General features: G+C 39.0%; 1 long non-coding RNA gene across 1 annotated transcript in view; it reads right to left on the bottom strand.

Moving 5' to 3' along the window:
- Positions 1-10,700: 10,700 nt before the first annotated feature.
- The window catches only part of LOC119247601 (uncharacterized), a 31,946-nt gene continuing 23,906 nt past the window's right edge, over positions 10,701-18,740 (bottom strand). Inside the window, exons 2-3 of the long non-coding RNA XR_005125782.2 lie at positions 12,481-12,646; positions 10,701-11,947 (exon numbers count right to left, since the gene is read on the bottom strand). This is a non-coding gene — a long non-coding RNA (uncharacterized LOC119247601). The remainder of the gene's footprint in view (positions 11,948-12,480; positions 12,647-18,740) is intronic.

The raw sequence follows: 18,740 nt of genomic DNA, 5'->3' as shown, positions 1-18,740 counted from the left end.
AAACTTATAACTAATAAAATAATGCAAGAGATGTATAAAAATAAGATGTATATGTCTAACAAAGGAAAAATGTGAGGAATGAAGACATTTTTATTCAAGAAAAGGAGATATTTGATGCCAGACAAAAGCTTATTTTTTCAATAAAATGATATTAAAAATATGTAAAGTAAAGAAAATATGCAGGGTAAAAATTTTATACATGTGGTCAAATTGAATAAAGTCAGATAAATTATAACAAATTTTGAAGTTAATCTTGTATTATCAGTTATACACTAAGGTAAAATCAAACTTCAATGACATTCATCTTCTAAAAAACAAAAGTTTTCTTAAATTTTGGTCAATTTTTAATAACAATTGTAAACTGTTTAAGTAGTGTCAATTGGAGTGTCAATTGAGTTATATATATATGTATATATGTGTGTCTTGTCAACACTAAGAACTGAATCTTGTCAAAAATACATATATACTTTAAAATCATTCTCAATTTGGGTAAGTAAATAAGTATTGTTTCAAAGTAACTGATGAAATGTGTTTTTTACATTTTTGGACAGTATGTGATTTCTCCCCTCAGGTCTGGTCACTGTAGTCTCCGACCACCAAAGAAAGCTCCCATAGTCCATAACCATAGTCCCTTGTGCTCTTCACCACCCTTATCTTCCCCACCCCCATTTTCATCTCTCCCCATTGCTTTCCTCTAACCTGCCCCTCACGGATACCTCAGGGCTATGGTCAGTTTTCAAGGTTTATGTCTGTCTGATATTATGTTTGTGTTTTCTATATTCTGCATAAAAATGACACCATCCAATATTTATCTTCCCTCTTTTGGCTTACTTTCTTAGCATTTCTTCAAGGTCCACCCATGTTGCTGCAAATAGCATGAGTTTATCTTGTTTGATCACTGAGTAGTATTCCACTGTGTATTTATGCCACCTCTTTATCCTTTTCTTTGCTACTTTGTGTTAGGTTACTTGAACATATATGTGCAATTTAATTTATGAGCTTTCAATTCTATTACATTGGTCTGTGTGTCTGTTTTTGTTCCATTATGATGCTGTTTTAGTGATTGTGGCTTTGTAGTATAGTTTGAAATCTAGATGTGTAATACCCCTAAACATCCCCCTTAGTTAAATTCCTTAACTAATTATATATGCAAAGGCAAACAAGTCTTTGCATATATAAGTAATTATATATACAAAGACAAATAAGTCTTTGTATATAAAGTAAGCCAAACAGCTCTGAGTTTCTAAGTGTACAGGTATGAGGAGGAGGGAACACTATTCAACTTACTACATTATCCAAAGATGAAGATCGAATGATGCATTTTGCTGATTTTTTTTTTTTGTCTTGAGTCTCTCATTGGTAAACAGAGGCTGAGAATGATACTTCAACTACCATATAGGGCTTTAAGATCAAATGAGATAATGGGCATGAAAATGTCTTATAAACATTATAGATGTGATAGGATAAATATAAAATGGAATATCTTAACAACTAGCAATAGGATTTACTATCTTTGTTCAGGGAAAGGTTTGATAAGACTACTTACTGTGACAGAAAGAGGCAGAGGATTTGGTATAGACAGGAACTAAGGTAACAAATGTGCATAGCAAAAATGCCATGTGCACATTAAGAAGAGGCAGATCTTATTTTATTTAAAATTAAACAGGCAGTTACTTTTTCTAGAGTCTGGTATTATGGAAGCAGAGTGAAGATGCTAAGCTTACCACCTTCACATATTCACAACTAAGTTGCAACACCAGGTCAATAACCCCTGATATATAAAAGGACAGAGCACATCAGAAGCATTTGTTCAGAGGAAAGGGGTGAGAAAACTATAATTTAATTGTGCTGTGATGCTGGAGAAGAACAACTCATGAGAGGAAGGCATGACAGCCATATGGAGTCCTGTTACAGTTCCTGACTCAAAGGCATATAAACACATTGGGAACTTTGGACCCCAAACTGCACTGGTGAAGGGGGTGCACAGTGTGGCATCCAGAACAGAGAGTGCAACACTGGAGAACTGTAGACTCCTAAGGGTGAAGAGTTATAATTACTGGATTGAACCTGAGATTCCCAAAATATAACAGTGGAAACCTGAACCAACAGAGAGTTGAATCAGATCACCTGTGTCTCCTTATAGCCAAGTTTACTATTTGCAGCCAGAGACTGATGTTGGAAACATTTGCTTTACCCTCACCCATGGTCCAAACTGAGATGAATGAATGCTTTCATCAGTCAGGTTTTAAGCATCTGGATCTTAACAATAGGAACAAGCACCCCAAGCTAAGTTTCTGTGCTGGAAAAGCAAAGAGATCAACTCACAGTTTGAGGCTCTACAGACCTCACCCTGTGCTCAAACACAGCCTCAAGGCTGCGGCTGGCAGGAGACTATTGAGACATTTAGGCTGAGGAGTTGACCTAAGGGTCAAGAACACTGTGAATCCCAACAGTACAATTCTGGTACCTAAGAAGAGTAGGAAGCTTGAATTCTTGAAGCTCAAAGGAGAGGATCCCTTGGTGCTCACCACTCTGTATCCTCACTAAGCATTACCTCTTGCCAGTATGACTTATGACCATCTGAATAGGTGTAAAGGCAGCATTCTGAACATTTACCCCTATGATAACCCCTATGATAAAAGTTAAAAAGTAAAAGAAAAATATCACAAATGCTGGAGGAAAAAAAAAAACATGTAAGAAATCTCAAGCCAGCAGAACTATAGAATATGCCTGAAGAGGAGTTTGAGGTAACAACTTCAAGAGAAAAATCTATGAGAATTGTCAATTAGAGTTGTCCCAGACTTTTCAGCAGAAACCTTTTAGGCAAGAAGGAAATGGCAGGAGATAAAATCAATAATCACCTTAAATATAAATGGTCTGAATTCACCAGTTAAAAGGTGTAGAGTGGCTGAATAGATCTCAAGCAAAGTTCAACCTTCTGCTGTTCACAAGAAAACCATCTTACCAACAAGGACAAGAACATATTTAAGAGTTAGAAGACAGTCCTACAAGCAAATGACAAAACAAACAAAAAAAGCCAGAAGCTCTTATATTTAAATTAGATAAAATAGACTTCCAATTTTAAAAATTAATAAGAAATAGAGACATACATTATATTATGATTAAGGGCCTAATGCAACAAGAATAGGACTCAAAAATATATATATGCCCAGAATGTTGGAACACTAAGATATTAGACAGTTACTAACAGAACTAAAGAGATATTGATAACAACACAATAATACTAGGGGATTTTCATATCCCACTTACAAGTAAAGACATGTCAGTCAGACAGAATAAGTAAGACACAATAGCTTTACGTGAATTGCTAGACCAAATAGGTTTGACAACATCTACGGAGCACTGCATCCAAAAGCCATTCTATCTCTTATTATGTCTTATTCTCTGTGTCTGTCTCTATTACCTTTTTTTTGGAAGTCCATTTTATCTGATATAAGTATAGCTGCTCCTGAGTTTTTCAAGTGCACATGGAACATTTTCAAGAATAGACCATATGTTGTGATACAAATCAATTTTCAATACAACTACAAAGATAGAAATCATATCAAATACTCTTTCTCACCACTATGCCATAAAGCTAGTGATCAGCTATATTTTTTTACAAATAAGAGTAAATATAAATACATGAAAACTAAACAATATGCTGTTTACTGGGTATTACATAAAAGAGAAAATTAAAACACAAATAAAATAGTAACTTCGTACTAATGAAAATGAGGATACTAGTAACAATGCAGCAAAAACAGTCTTGAGAGGAAAGATAAATTTAATAGACTTAAAGCAACTTGAGAAAGAGGAACAAACATGACCAAAAGATAGTAGAAGGAAGAAAATAATAAAAATAAGAGATGCTATAAATGTAACAGAGATTAAAAACATAATACAAAAGATCAATGAAAGTAAGAGTTGGTTCTTCAAGAAAATAGATAAACCTCTAGCTAGGCTACCAAAAAAAGAAAGTAGATAGAAAACATTAATAAAAGAATAAGAAATGAAAGATGGGAAATTATCAACATGAGATAATAAGAAATTACTATGAACATTTATGCACAAATAAATTTGATAACCTTGAAGAAATGGAAAAATCTCGATCACTAGAGTTTCCCAAGATTAACACGGGAAGAGAAGACTTTAATACATTGATCACAAGTATGAAAATCAAAACAGTAATTTAAAAATTTCCCTACAACAGAAGCTTAGGCCTAGATAGTGTTACAAACAAATTCTATCAAACCTTTAATGAAGAAATTATGCTGGTTTTGCTTAAATTATTTTTTAAAATCTAAGAAGAAAAAACACTCCCTAAAACATCTGTTATGTCAACATTACCCTACTACCGGAACAGATAAAAACAGTACCAGAAAGTTTGATGCAACAATCTTCAACAAAATACTAGCAAAGGGCCTCCCCTGTAGCACAGTGATTGAGCACTGTGCTGCAAAGCTGCCCGCAACGCAGCCTCTGCAGTGCTGGTGCGATCCCCGGCCACCAGGAGAGGTTCCCACATGGCGAGCAGACCTCTCCTGCCGCGCCCGCTGCTCTCCTCAGCAGTGTATTTGGTCAGTCTGTCTATTCTGCTTCCCGCTCTGGCTCTGGTGAATTCTCTCTCACCCTCCCGTGCTTCTGACTGTACCCAGTGCTTGTATAAATAAATAAACAAATCTTAAAAAAAAAATTCTAGCAAATCAAAATCAAAAACTTATCACAAGGATTTAAAATAGATATATAATACATAAACCAAAGTATTACATTATATCAACAAAGGTAAAGATAAAATAAATGATAATATCAAATGCAGGGAAAGCATTTAGAAAGATTCAGCTCTCATTTTTGATTAAAAACCCTAAACAAGGGGCCTTCCCAGTGGTGCAGCAGTTGAGTGCTGGGTTGCAAAGCTACCCGTCAGCCTCTACAGCGCCGGTTCTATCCCTGGCCACCACGCAAGGGTCCCACATGGTGCGCAGACCTCTCCTGCCGCCTGCTGCTCCCCTCAGCAGTATACTTTGTCACTCTGTCTGCCTATTCTACTCTCCGCTCTGGCTCTGGTGAACTCTCTCACCCTCCCGCGCTTCTGACTGTACCCAGTGCTTGTATAAATAAATAAATAAATCTTAAAAAAAAAAAAGTTGTATTTAAAAATAAATAAATAAATAAAAACCCTAAACAAGATGGAACTAGGCAGCACATACCTCGATCAAATCAAGGCCAAATATTACAAACAAACAGCCAATAAAATACTTAAAGGTGAAAAGCAATAAGTTTTCCTTTGACGATCAGGAGCAATACAGGATGCCCACTATCACCATTTCTGTTTAACTTAGTATTAGAGGTTTTAGCCAGAGCAATTAGACATAGGAAATAAGAATCCCAATCAGAAAAGGAATGAAACTATCACAAAATTCAGACAATATATTTTGATAGAAAAACCTAACGAGTCCACCAAAAAGCTATTCAAAATAATAAATGAATATGGCAAAGTGGCAGGTTATCAAATCAACATATAAAAATCTCCTGCATTTTTATATACAAAGGACGAATGAGAAGAAAAAGAAATCAAGAAAAATAATTTTACTCACAATCACTTTTAAAAGAATCAAATATTTCAGAATTTGGTATCAGAATAAAAAATAGACACATGGATCAATGGAACAAAATCAGACACCCAGAAATAAATTCACGCACATATCAATATTTAATTTATGAGCATACACTGAGTGAAGGAGAGCTTCTAGCAAATGATGCTGGGAAAATTAGATTTGTAAAATAAAATGTGATCTAATTCCATGCACAAAAATAAATTCCAAATGAATTAAAAATATAGACACCCAATTAATAAATGGACAGCAGATTTGAACAGACAATTCACCTGAGAGGATATCCAGAAAGCCAACAGATACATGAAAAATATTCATAATCAATTTTAATAGGAATTTGCAGTCAAAACTACAATGAGATATCATCTCACACCCATGAGACTGGCAAACATTTAAAAAAATCAGCATGTGCTGGAGCAGATGTGGAGAAAGAGGAACACTATTACACAGTTGGTGAGAATGTAAAATGGTGCAACCATTTTGGAAAGCAAACTGGAATTACCTGTAAAAACTCAAAGTGAAAATAATCATATGACCCAACAATTCCATCCCTGGGCACCTATCCAAAATGTGAAGCCATCAACTCAAAAAAAATTATGTGCTCTACAATGTTCATTGCAGCAGTGTTTACAATACCTAGACTATGGGAGTAACTAAATGTCCATCAATAGATTTATCAAAAAGATATCATCTATCTGCACTATGGAGCGCTATCCAGCCACAAGGAAAGACAAAATGATGCCATTTATAGCAAAATAGGAGTTTGGGGGAATTATATGTAATCAAGCTAGAGAGAACAACAAAGACAAATATTTTTGTGGTGTGTCCTTCCCTGCGGGCTTGCTTGGTTACTTATATTTTTCCTTCTCGTTGTTTGTTTTCTAATTGGTTCTATGTGTTGAGATGTTGTGCCACTGGCATTGGTGGGCATCTCTTTGGATTGCTCCTTCAGGGGTGTCGGAAACTGTTTACCAGACCCAGTCCTGCACTGTTATGCCAAAACTCCACCAGGGTGTTGATGTTATGGCTGTGTTGCTTAGCACTGTCCCTTACAGTTCCCTCCCTCTGTATTTACTCAGTTCCAGCAGGGAATCAGCTAGTGGGTGATTTTGCTCTTGTCACTAGGTGGCGCCAGAGACTTGTACTTGTGTACCTATGCCTTTCCCCTGCAGTTCTCTAAGAAACAGAGCGAGGGAGGGGAGCACCTCCACACTGGGGCTATTGCTCACGCTGGGTGCTGTGCCCACAGCTGTGTGAATCCCACGGCCTGATTTCTGCGCTCTAGTTCTCAGTCCCAGGGCACTGAGATCCAAAACGCTGGCTGTCACCCTGTGCAGTGCCCACTGTTATGGCACATCCCATCCCCGGATCCTGTGCCTGACTCTCAGGTCCAGAATGGGGTCATGCTCCATGCCTTGTTTCCCTTCTTATCTCAGTTTGCATGGACCACCCCCTCTCAGAGCCTGAGGGTGATTTTGGAAAGCCTGGCTTCCAACTATCAGGAAGTTGATTGTTTTGTTCTGATCACTAGGTGGCACCAGAGATCTTTCCTAGTATTCCTCCAGAGCTGTGTTTTTTTCCCGTGGGTCTCTGGGGAACTGAGTGGGGGCAGCGTGGAATGGCTCAACGGCATAGGGGTGCTGTGTCTGCCCTGTGCTGTGCTTCGTGGGGATCCCACGCCCCGAATTTCGTGTCCCAGTTCTTAGCTCCAAAACCCTCAGATCCAGGACGCGTGCAGTAGCCCAATTTAGAAATGGAGCCCTTTACACCCCACTCCCGTGCCCTGGCACCTGATTCTTGATTAGCCACTGAGGGTCATTCTCCTCAGTGACGGTTCCCATGTATCTCCCCACGGACCTAGGTCGCAGGTGTGGGGACCTGGGCAGCCTTGATCCGTGTATGCTTTTCAAGCATGCGCACTTTTCCTCACAAGCTTACTGGCTGGCCTTGGGCTATTTGCAATCTCTCCCTGGAGTCCTTATCTTCCTCTAATGGCACCCCCCGGAGCCATTTGCTCACCTCTGTGGCAATTCCTGCATGGTACTCCACAATTCCCGCTCCTGGGGTGTGGTGCCTGCAATAGTTCCTTTCCACTCACAGTTCTGCTTGATCTCTAGTTTGTTGGGTTTTTTTGTTTGTTTTTTATCCTTTCTGTTGGTCGGAGAGTGCCGGCTTTGTGGGTGGGGGAGGGTAGCAGGATTCTGAGCTTTCCTCTCTTCTTGTGCTTTTATTGCAACTTTCCTCTTTGGGCAGTTTGCCAGAGTCTCCCGTTTATCTTCCGTGTTCCAGTTCTCTCAGGGACCTGCTGCTTTTCCTCCCTATTAATTGTTTTTATGGGAGAACTTATTTCTAGTGTTTCTCTGACGCCATGTTATCCGCCCCTTTATCTGGGCTGCAACTGTTAATACTTATAATCCTAGGATTCAATACCTGGTTATCTAGTCATCCTAGCCTGATTCAATAAATGTTTTTAATCACTGTCCTCCACTCACATAATGATCATCTAACACCTAGCCCATTAGGAGGGCAGCAGGCCAAACAGCTCATGGTCAATTTTTTTTTTTTAACTGAATAAACAAATGAAAGAAGATTATGTATGAATAAGCAACAATGTTAATTTTAAAGGCAAATTTGGGCAGGGTTGGGTTCAATGAACACTGGCAGTTCTGGGCTTTGGAATAAGAGAAGATAAAGTTTAAATCCGCAGGGGTTAAGTCTCAGTGCTATCAAGCTATTGCCAGTCACTGCAGCACAAGTTCAATTCCCTGCCATTATGTGGATAAAAACAACAAAAGAATACAAGTAAAATAACCTGTCATTGGTTTTTGGGATGTAATAAGTGCTTAATAAATATTAGTTTTTCCATCCAGACAAAGTCCATTTCCAAAGTCACTTGATACTAGGGTAAAGCTCCTTGTCTGATGATTTCTGCTGAGGCAAAATTGACCACAATATGTTCTGCACATGTTGCTTAAGCTCCCTAAATATATTATGTATTTTTTCTTTTTTTTTTTTTAAGATTTATTTATGCATACAAGAACTGGAGCACAGACAGAGGTGTGGGGGATGAGAGGATTCACCAGAGACAGAGTAGGGAACAGAACAGACAGATTGACTGAAATACTCTGCTAAGGGGAGCAGCAGAAAAGGCAGGAGAGGTCTGCTATGCCATGTGGGTCTGCTCCCTGGGGATCAAACTCATGCAGCAGTGATTGCCGATAGCTTTATAGTGCTCCGACTTAAACCCTTGTGCCACCAGGGAGACCCCCTAAATGTATTTTTTCATTTGTAAAATCAGAGCTCTGTGCTACTGCAAGGGAATGTCTGAAGATGAGATGTTCTATTTCTACATGTAATCAGTAATATCATTATTACTAAGCTCTTTTGATGAAATGGCAGGGAATCCTTAAAACTCTAAGATGAGAAAAAGCCTTATAGAACTTGTAAATTCTCTTCTAGAATTTGCCAGAGTGGAAAGAATTGGAGTGACCTGTTCAAGATCACTCAGTTTGTTCACAGCAGAGCTAAAGTTAGAACTCAGCCTCCCGAATCTCAGAGCAGTGCAGGCTGCATTAGACCTCAGCCAGGACAGGAGGCAACTCCCGTTAAGCCCTCCTGAGTTCCATCTAGGTCTCTATTTCTAGATAGCCCAGCCTATGACATGGCCACACTGGGTAACTCAGAAAGTTAAAAAAAAAAGTAATCTTTGCACCATTACTAATATATAAGAGAAAATTTAAAAATACTTATTGTATGAATAGATGAATGAATGAATGAATGAATGAATGAATGAATGACAGGAATCCTGAGGGAAAGGACAAAGAACCCAATTAAATGTATTGGTCATGTGTATGTTGGGTTATATGGTGTATATGTGTCTGTGTGTGGATGTGTAACACATAAAACACTTTAGTTACCAATCATTAGAAATAAATACAAATAAACTTCATGATACTCATTCCAATTTTACTAGAAGAGAGACAAAATGATAATTTCAAAGTGACTATCATATTTTAACAAAGAGGAAGAATGTTTGTGCCTTATTTTCTATGAGAATTGCTAATATATCCAAAGACTACTTGAGAAAATTTTGGAGATTTTTGCTCACCTGCTTGTCTTTGCCAAAGCAGAGAGTGCTTAGGAAAAATGTTGGCTCTTTTCTGAGAATCTTAACTCCCTGAGACAGAAGAGAGATGAGATAGATTGTACTCTTCAACACATTTGACATGCCAAGGAATTTCCCTATGATCCATAAAGTTTATTTCCAAAGAAATTAAACAGCTTCTGGGCCTCCCTTGTGGCACAAAGGGTTAAGATGCAACCTATGAAGCTATCTGCAACCTCTGCAGCATGAGTTTGATCCCCAGCCAGCCAGGGAGCAACACACATGGCGCAGCAGACCTCTCCTGACTCACTTGCTGCTCCCCTCAGCAGTGTATTTCAGTCAATCTGGCTGTTCAGTTCCACACGCTGTCTCTGGTAAATCCTCTCACCCCCCCAAGCCCCTCCCACACACACACACCTCTGGCCTGTACCCCAGCTCTTGTATGTATAAATAAATAAATCTTTGGGGGAAAATAGAAATTAAAGAGCTTCTGTACAGCAAAAGAGACATTAACCAAAACAAAGAGGCACCCCATTGATTTCAAGAAAATAATACTGATAAAGGACTGATCACAAAGATCTATAAAGACTGATAAGACTCAACAAAAACAAAGTAAACAATCCAATCAAAAAAACGGGCAAAGTGGGCCTCCCCAGTGGCACAGTGGTTGAGCGCTGGGTTGCGAAGCTGCCCGCAGCCTCTGCAGCTCTGGTTCGATCCCCGGCTGCTCCCTGGCCTCCGGAGGAGGGTCCCACATGGCACGCAGACCTCTCCTGCCGCCCGCTGCTCCCCTCAGCAGTGTACTTCGGTCCTTCTGCCTGCTCTGCTCCCCACTCTGGCTCTGGTGAATTCTCTCACCCTTCTGCACTTCTGACTGTACCCAGTGCTTGTATAAATAAATAAATAAAATAAAATAAAATAAATCTTTAAAAAAAAAGGGCAAAGAGCTAAAAAGACACTTTTCCAAAGAGGAAATGCAAATGGCCAAGTGGCATATGAAAAAATGTTCAACATCACTTTTAATCAGGGAAATGCAAGTCAAAACCACAATGAGATACCATCTTACACTAGTAAGAATGGCACATATTTAAAAAAAAAAAAACTAGCAACAACAAATATTGGTGAGGATGTGGAGAAAAAGGAACTCTACTGCACTGCTGGTAGGAAAGCAAACTGGTCCAACCACTATGGAAAGCTGTCTGGAGGTTCTTCAAACTATTAAAAATGGAGCTTCCATATGATCCAGCAATTCCACTACTAGGTATCTACCCAGAGGACACAAAAACATTAATTCAGAAGGACACTTGCACCCCTATGATTATTGCAACACTTTTTACAATAGGTAAGCTATGGAAACAACCCAAATGCCAAAAAATAAATGACTGGATCAAGAAGATGTGGTACATATACACAATGGAATATTACTTGGCAATCAAAAAAGATAAACTCATGCCATTCACAGCAACATGGATGGAACTGGAAGGGATTATGCTCAGTGAAATAAGCCAGAAAGAAAAAGAAAAATATCAGATGGTTTCACTTAAAGGAAGAATATAGAGGAACCAAATAAGTATCAAGGGGGAAAAAAGTAATTATAATAAATTACAAAATCAAAATCAACATAAATCAGGGACATTCTGCAGGGGAGGGGGAGAGACAGGGATCAAAACAGGTGGGACGAGCACAAGGGACTATGGTGATGGTGCATGGGTGAGTTGATGGTGGGAATTTCACAGGGACTACACACAACTGAGAGGAGAAATCACACATTGTACAAAAATGAAGAATTTTATAAAATATATATAAAATTTTAAAAAAAGAAAAAGTATATAGATATTTCTCGGGGAAACACAGTTGTCAGGCTCAACAGTGAATGCTGACAGATGAAATACACCTGCATGGGGAAGAGAACTGGGAGCAGGGGTCAAAGGAGATTGAGACCATGAGCTAAGGTCACAGGGCTGAGGGGGTGGAAGGAAGCCTAGGAAACTGTTACCCACATCACTCTGTGCAAGGAAAGGAGATGAGTTCGTGCAACACACTTCCCCAGTAGCATTCAACTGTGGTCTTCTGGAGATAATGACTAGTGACATTAGTTAGTAGTGCAAAAAATTATTTAGTGAGAGGGAAAAAAAATATTCAGGAGACAAAAGTGTCTTCTGGTATTTTTCAGAGCAGCCAGATTCTCTTCGTGTCCTCAGGCACACATCTGGCATTCAGACGAACACTGTGTGGAGAAACAAAATGTAATCAGTATTCAATTTGAGAGCATAACCCAGTGACTTTTTAATACAAAAGACCCTTTAGGAAACTTGCAGGAAAAACAGCCTGTGCCTTTAGCACTTCCTCTGAGGAACCACTCTTCCTAGTATCTCAGAGTCTGGAAGCTTAACTTTGAAACCCCAGAGCCAAACTAAACCTTACTGCTTGCATTCTTTTCAATTTGACAGTTTTACTTAATGTCCAGCCCAAGACTCACAAAAAGATGCACTTTTATTTTTCTTCCAAAGGGCAGATATGACATTGCACAAGGAAAAAATAAAAACCAACTATGGCCATTATTCCTCATTAAAACTTTTGAAGTGTCAAGCTCTTTACCCAGAGGAAGATGCTGAGATGCAATTGCTGAGAGACATTTATTGTCAGGAAGTGACAGATGGAAAGGGAAGGTTAATACAATTGTGTTTTCCTCATCTCTATCTTCCCCACCAGGGTCTTGCTATGGGAGCCTGGGCTGCAGCAGGAATTTCCATCACATACCTCAAGTCACATTTGTCATCTGGTCCCAGTTGTTGCCTTGAGAAGCATCTCAGTCTCTTTCATACCAGGAGGGATGAGATGGATTTCCACTTGATGAGCAGAGGCTGCTGCAAACCAACTGGACCTCAAACTCAAGAGCTTCTGCAACATTCCAGGCTCATTATGGCTAATAAACACAAGGATACATTATTGACAGGTTCAGCACTGTAATGAAAAGGAGAGGCAGGCTAAATTTCTCAAAGGGGGGGGATTTATTGCACCCCCAGGTGGGATTCACAGACCAAAGGTGGGGGTCGGGTCGGCAAAGTCGAGCACATTGCCAGGGGGAGGCAGGCTTTTATAGGGTGAGGAGAGGTCAGGTGGGAAACTGGGTTTGTACTGCAGGGTGCAGGGGGGTGGGCAGAAAGTTTGTAGGGAGCAAAAGATTTGTAGGGCAGGGAGAGGTTCATTGTCTGATTTTTATAGGTGGGCTTCCGCTTTCCTGCCCCCAGGTGGGCTCCCCCCCGCCATTGACCTTTCAATTATCTCATTTAATCCTCAATACAACCCAGAAGAAAGTTACTATTTTAACCTCCATTTTATATGTGGGGAAATCAAGGTTTGGAGATATTAATTTGAGAGAGTTAAAATAATTGAATGAGGAACCGGGATGCAGTGGCGATGCCTCCTGTCTAAGAAGAGGTGGGTGTGAAATGGCAAAAAATGACCCCTTAAAAATACACACATAGGTCATCTACATTTTCTGCTTGCTTATGGGTAACACAAGGAAGGTAGATGCACTGATGAGAAAGAAGTACAATGGCTCTTACTGAGTACTAGTTGTCACTGTGAATCTTCACAGCTTCCCTGTGAGAAATTGGTAAATACCCCCATTAGATTTCCCCCACCAGAGGCTGGGGCTTGCTCACATGGAGATGGGCTGGAGGCCATCCAGGTGGGAAATGGAGTTGCAGGAAGGGGAGCCCAGTTCCTACCCTGTCTGAAATATCTCACCCATCTGTCTCCCTCCCTCTTCCTGCATCCCCAGGGTTTGTCCAAAACTGTACTGTGTGCTTATAATTTTATTTAATGCACACATCTATCTGCCTTTGTTCTTTAAAAATTACCTAATGGTTGAGCTTTGAGACTTCCAAATGAAATAAACATATCATTGCTTTTCAATCCTATGTTATTGCCATGGGCACTCTGAGAACGGTCAAACAGGGAACACACTGTCCATCTCACAATATTTCAGTTCTAGTTCTGAAAGACTTAAAAAAGAAGGGAAAATGCTATAAAATGGGCAGAAGATTAAAGTTCTGAGCATTTAAAAAAAATCTTATTTCTCACTCGATTCAGTAAGCAATGCCTCTGGTCCCCTTTTGTGTATGTTCTGGTAACCTACAGAGTAATGACTCTGCAGTCTCTTGGGACCTAACAGTGCTCATTGGAAACTGGCTCTGAGGTTATTTGCATTGTTTGCTTTCTTCATCCCACCATGATAGAATTACATATGTATGCATTTAAAATAGACTTTATGACATTATGTTCTCAGAATTAGCCCTGAATCAGGAAAAGACTGCCCAGAAGCTGTTACTGAAATTAGAAAGTAAAAAACACATGTTTCATAATGCATGTCTCAATTGTACTGAATTTAAAAATTTGAGACAGAAACCTTTGAACCAAAGGAAAATGTAAATTTTCTTTGGAGGGTATAGAGTAGATACTCAAAAGAATTTTAAAGTAAGGGTGTGAATTTTGCCTTTGAGCCTTAAATCACATTCTAAACATAATCCAGGGGTGAGGGAGCAGGTTCTGACTAGGGGGGTGTGGAAGATTCCCGACTGACCACCAGGCTCCTGGGTCCTGTGTGGGCAGGGCTGTCACATTAAGCTGCCCATCAGTTTTATGCAATTTTCTGTTTTTATGTGATAGTTAATGATTTTTTAAAGTCTGTCTTAAGTCGGTTATGGGCAAGGTAGGGTGCCAACAGCATGGATTTATCATTCCTTCTCTGTTTTGTTCACAGCTAAAACTTCAGTTTCTAGAAAAGTGCTTACGTGATAAGGGTCTGATAGATATTTGTTCATAAAAATTAAACAGATGAAAAAGTCCCCTTTATTCATTCTCGTCTTGAAATGGGATGCTTGATAAAATACAGATACCAACTAAGGTTTAGTCTCACTCAGTAGGTCTGGGTTGGAGCCAAGGAATCAAATTATCTGTGACTTTTTATTCATACTTTCTAACATATAAAATAATATAATGAGCACCTATATACCTATTACCAAAACAGTTAACATTTTTACCATGCTACTCTCATCAATATTTTTGCTAAAGTTGAAAAATTATGTGAACCACATGAAAATAAAAACATTTTCCTTCTTAAAGTCAAAACCATTAAATGTCTAAGGGGGCAGGGGGAGGGAGTAGGATCAAAACCAGGGGGAGTGGGAATTGTATGGGGACTATAACCAAGATGAAAATCATACATTGTGCAAAAATGAAAAACAATGTAAAAAATATATAAAATTAAAAAATTTAAAAAAAATAACAATCCTGTATTATCACTACCTAGTACTGATCCATACCCAAATTTTTCCAGTTGTTCCCAAAATGTTTGTTACTCCCAGTTTAGTCCTAATCAGGATCCAATCAAAGTCTGCACACCACATTTGGTTGTTTTATCTTGTCACTTGTTACCTAGAATAATAAGAGCTCACCTACCCCTCAGAATGGCCTTCTCTCTGAATTTGTCCACCAGCCGAACTTGTTGTTGTCATTTACCTTATTCTACTCACCCATATATTCCCTGAAAATTGGAGTTTATCCCTTCTGGCCTGCAGTCAGACCCAGAGGGAGAGCGGTAACACACGGCCGGGGCAGACTGGGTGCACAGGGAGTGTGTCCCGCATCGCCATTTTAGAACAGGGACATTTCTTCAGTAAAGACTGCCTGAAACCAACAGATGGCTCTCAGAGGACCAGAGGGGAGCTGAGAAGTTCACCCAAGATGCCGGCCAGTCCCAGCAACACAGTGTCCCAATGCATACGGCAAATTAGAAAACAGACAGTAGGGAGTAGAAGAACCACACGCAACCCAGCAACTCCTCAGGAAAAAAGCACACCACAAAAAGAAAACCACCCCCCAGATTGCAACGACAGTAACATGGAAGAACTTCTGAGCCTTCCAGAAAGAGAATTTAAAATTGCCATGATTAAAAACTGACAGAAGTCATAAAGGAAAACAATGATAAGGGGAAAACAATCAACGACCAGAAGAATGAAACTGAGTCCCTAAAGAGGGAAGTAAAAGAAATGCAGGAGATCAAAGAATTAATGGAGGCACTAAAGAATTCTGGGAAAAGCAATGAAAGCAGAATAGATGAAATGGAAGAACGAATAAGTACCCTTGAAGACACAGAAATAAAAAGAACCAAAACAGAAAAGGAAAGAGAAGTACGAAGGAAAAGACAGAAGAAAGACTTCGGGAACTATCTGACTCCATGAGGAAAGGAAATATAAGAGTTATAGGAATCCCAGAAGGAGCGGAGAGAGATGTAGGAACAGAGAAAATATTCAAGGAGATAATTGAAGAGAACTTCCCAAACGTGAAGAAGGAGCTGAAAATTGATATACAAGAAGCAAGAAGAACACCAAACTTCCACGACGAAAGGAAAAATACAGCAAGACACATAATAGTAAAGCTCCCAAGAATCCAGGACAAGGAAAAAATAATGAAGCTGACAAGAGGAAAGAAAAAGATAACATTCAAAGGAAAACCAATCAGGCTGACATCAGACTTCTCCTAAGAAACACTACAGGCAAGGACGGGCCTCCCCGTTGGCGAAGCAGTTCAGCGCTGGGTTGCGAAGCTGCCCGTGGCCTCTGCAGCACCGGTTCGATCCCTGGCTGCTCCCCGGCCACCGGAGGAGGGTCCCACATGGCACACAGACCTCTCCTGCCACCCACTGCTCCCCTCAACAGTGTACTTCGGTCCTTCTGCCTGCTCTGCTCCTTGCTCTAGCTCTGGTGAATTCTCTCACCCTCCCATGCTTCTAACTGTATCCAGTGAATGTATAAACAAAACAAACAAACAAATAAAATAAATAAATAAATAAAACATGCCTCTATTAAAAAAAAAAAAAAGAAAGAAACACTACGGGCAAGGAGAGAGTGGAGGGACATAGCCAACAGACTCCAAGAAAACATGCCAACCAAGAATACTCTATCCCACAAAGCTCTCCTTCCTCTATGAAGAAAGAATAAGGACCTTCCCAGACAAACAGAAACTCTGGAATTTCATTATGATTAAACCCCAACTCCAAAAAATACTACAAGGAGTCCTAAAGCCAGAACCTCAGAGGGATGAATAACAATGATAGAAGGCCAAAAAAAAAAAAAGTTATTAAAAGAATAAATAAATAAAATCAAAGGAAGGGCAAACACAATGGCAAATACAGATGCTAACATATCAATATTAACTCTAAATGTAAATGGACTAAACTCTTCAATAAAAAGACACAGAGTCACAGGCTGGATTAAGAAACAAAACCCAACCTTTTGCTGTCTCCAGGAAACACCTTTAGCTACAAAAGATAAAAATAGACTCAAAGTTAAAGGATGGAAAACAATCCTACAAGCAAATGGACCAAAAAAGAAAGCAGGAACAGCTATACTTATGTCAGATAAAACAGATTTCAAACTCAAAAAGATAAAAAGAGACCCCAACAGTCACTACATTATGATCCAGGGGACAATACTTCAAGAAGAAATAACACTCATTAACATATACTCACCAAACGAAGGAGCACCAAAATATATCAGACAAATATTGTCATCTCTGAAAACAGACATCAGAGAAAACACATACATAGTGGGAGATTTCAACACACCACTATCAACAATGGATATATCAACGAGACAAAAAATAAGTAAAGACACTAAAGCTCTAAATAAGGATCTAGAGCGCTTGGGCTTAACAGACATCTATAGAACACTAAACCCAAAAAAAACGGAGTACACATTTTTCTCAAGCGCACACAGATCATTCTCCAGGACTGATCACATACTGGGACACAAGACAAACATCAACAGATACACCAAGATCGAAATCATACCAACCATCTTTTCTGACCATGAAGGCATCAAACTAGAAATAAACCATAAAAAGAAGGCAAGGAACTCTCCTACCTCATGGAGATTAAAAGCCACACTACTGGAAGACCACTGGACTAATGAGGAGATAAAAGAACAAATTAAAAAATTCTTTGAATTGAATGACAAGGAGAAAACCAATTTCCTAAATGTATGGGATGCAGTGAAAGCAGTAATAAGAGGAAAATATATAGCAATAGAGGCTCACATCAAGAAACAAGAAAGAACTCAAAGAAACAACCTAATCTTGAAGCTCAAATATCTAGAAAAAGAACAACAAAAAAACCCCAAAACCAGTAGAAGAAAAGAAATAATAAAAACCAAAGCAGAAATAAATGAAATAGAAACTAAAAAAACAATCCAAAAGATCAATGAAACCAAGAGCTGGTTCTTTGAAAAAATCAATAAAATAGACAAAACTCTAGCCAGGCTCACAAAGGAAAAAAAGGGAGAAAGCCCAAATAAACAGGATCATAAATGAAAGAGGAGAAATCACAACAGACACAGCAGAAATCAAAAGAATAATCAGTAACTACTATGAACAGTTATATGGAAACAAGTTCAACAATCTAGAGGAGAAGGACAAATTCCTACAATTCTACAATCACCCAAAGCTAGATAAAGAAGAAATAGAACACCTAAACAGACCAATTACAAACAGCGAGATTGAAATGGTAATCAAAAACCTCCCCAAAAACAAAAGCCCAGGACCTGATGGATTTACAAATGAATTCTACCAAACATTCAGAAATGAATTAGTGCCTATCCTTCACAAACTCTTCCAAAAAATTGAGAAGGAAGGGACAATACCAAACATGTTCTATGAAGCCAACATTACACAAATACCAAAACCGAACAAGGACAACACAAAAAAGAAAAACTACAGGCCAATCTCCCTAATGAACACTGATGCAAAAATCTTCAATAAAATTTTAGCTATCAGAATCCAACAATGTATCCATAAGATAATTCACCATGACCAAGTAGGATTCATTCCAGGGACACAAGGATGGTTCAACATCCGAAAACCAATCAACGTTATCCAACACATCAACAAAAAGAAATATAAAAACCAAATGATAATATCAATAGATGCTGAGAAAGCTTTCGACAAAGTGCAACACC

Source organism: Talpa occidentalis, unplaced genomic scaffold (assembly GCF_014898055.3).
Source record: "Talpa occidentalis isolate TD23 unplaced genomic scaffold, MPIMG_talOcc4v2.1 talOcc4.16, whole genome shotgun sequence".
In the NCBI taxonomy this organism is placed as follows: Eukaryota; Metazoa; Chordata; class Mammalia; order Eulipotyphla; family Talpidae; genus Talpa; species Talpa occidentalis.
Note: the sequence above shows the minus strand (reverse complement) of the source record. Positions and strands in the feature narration are given on the sequence as shown.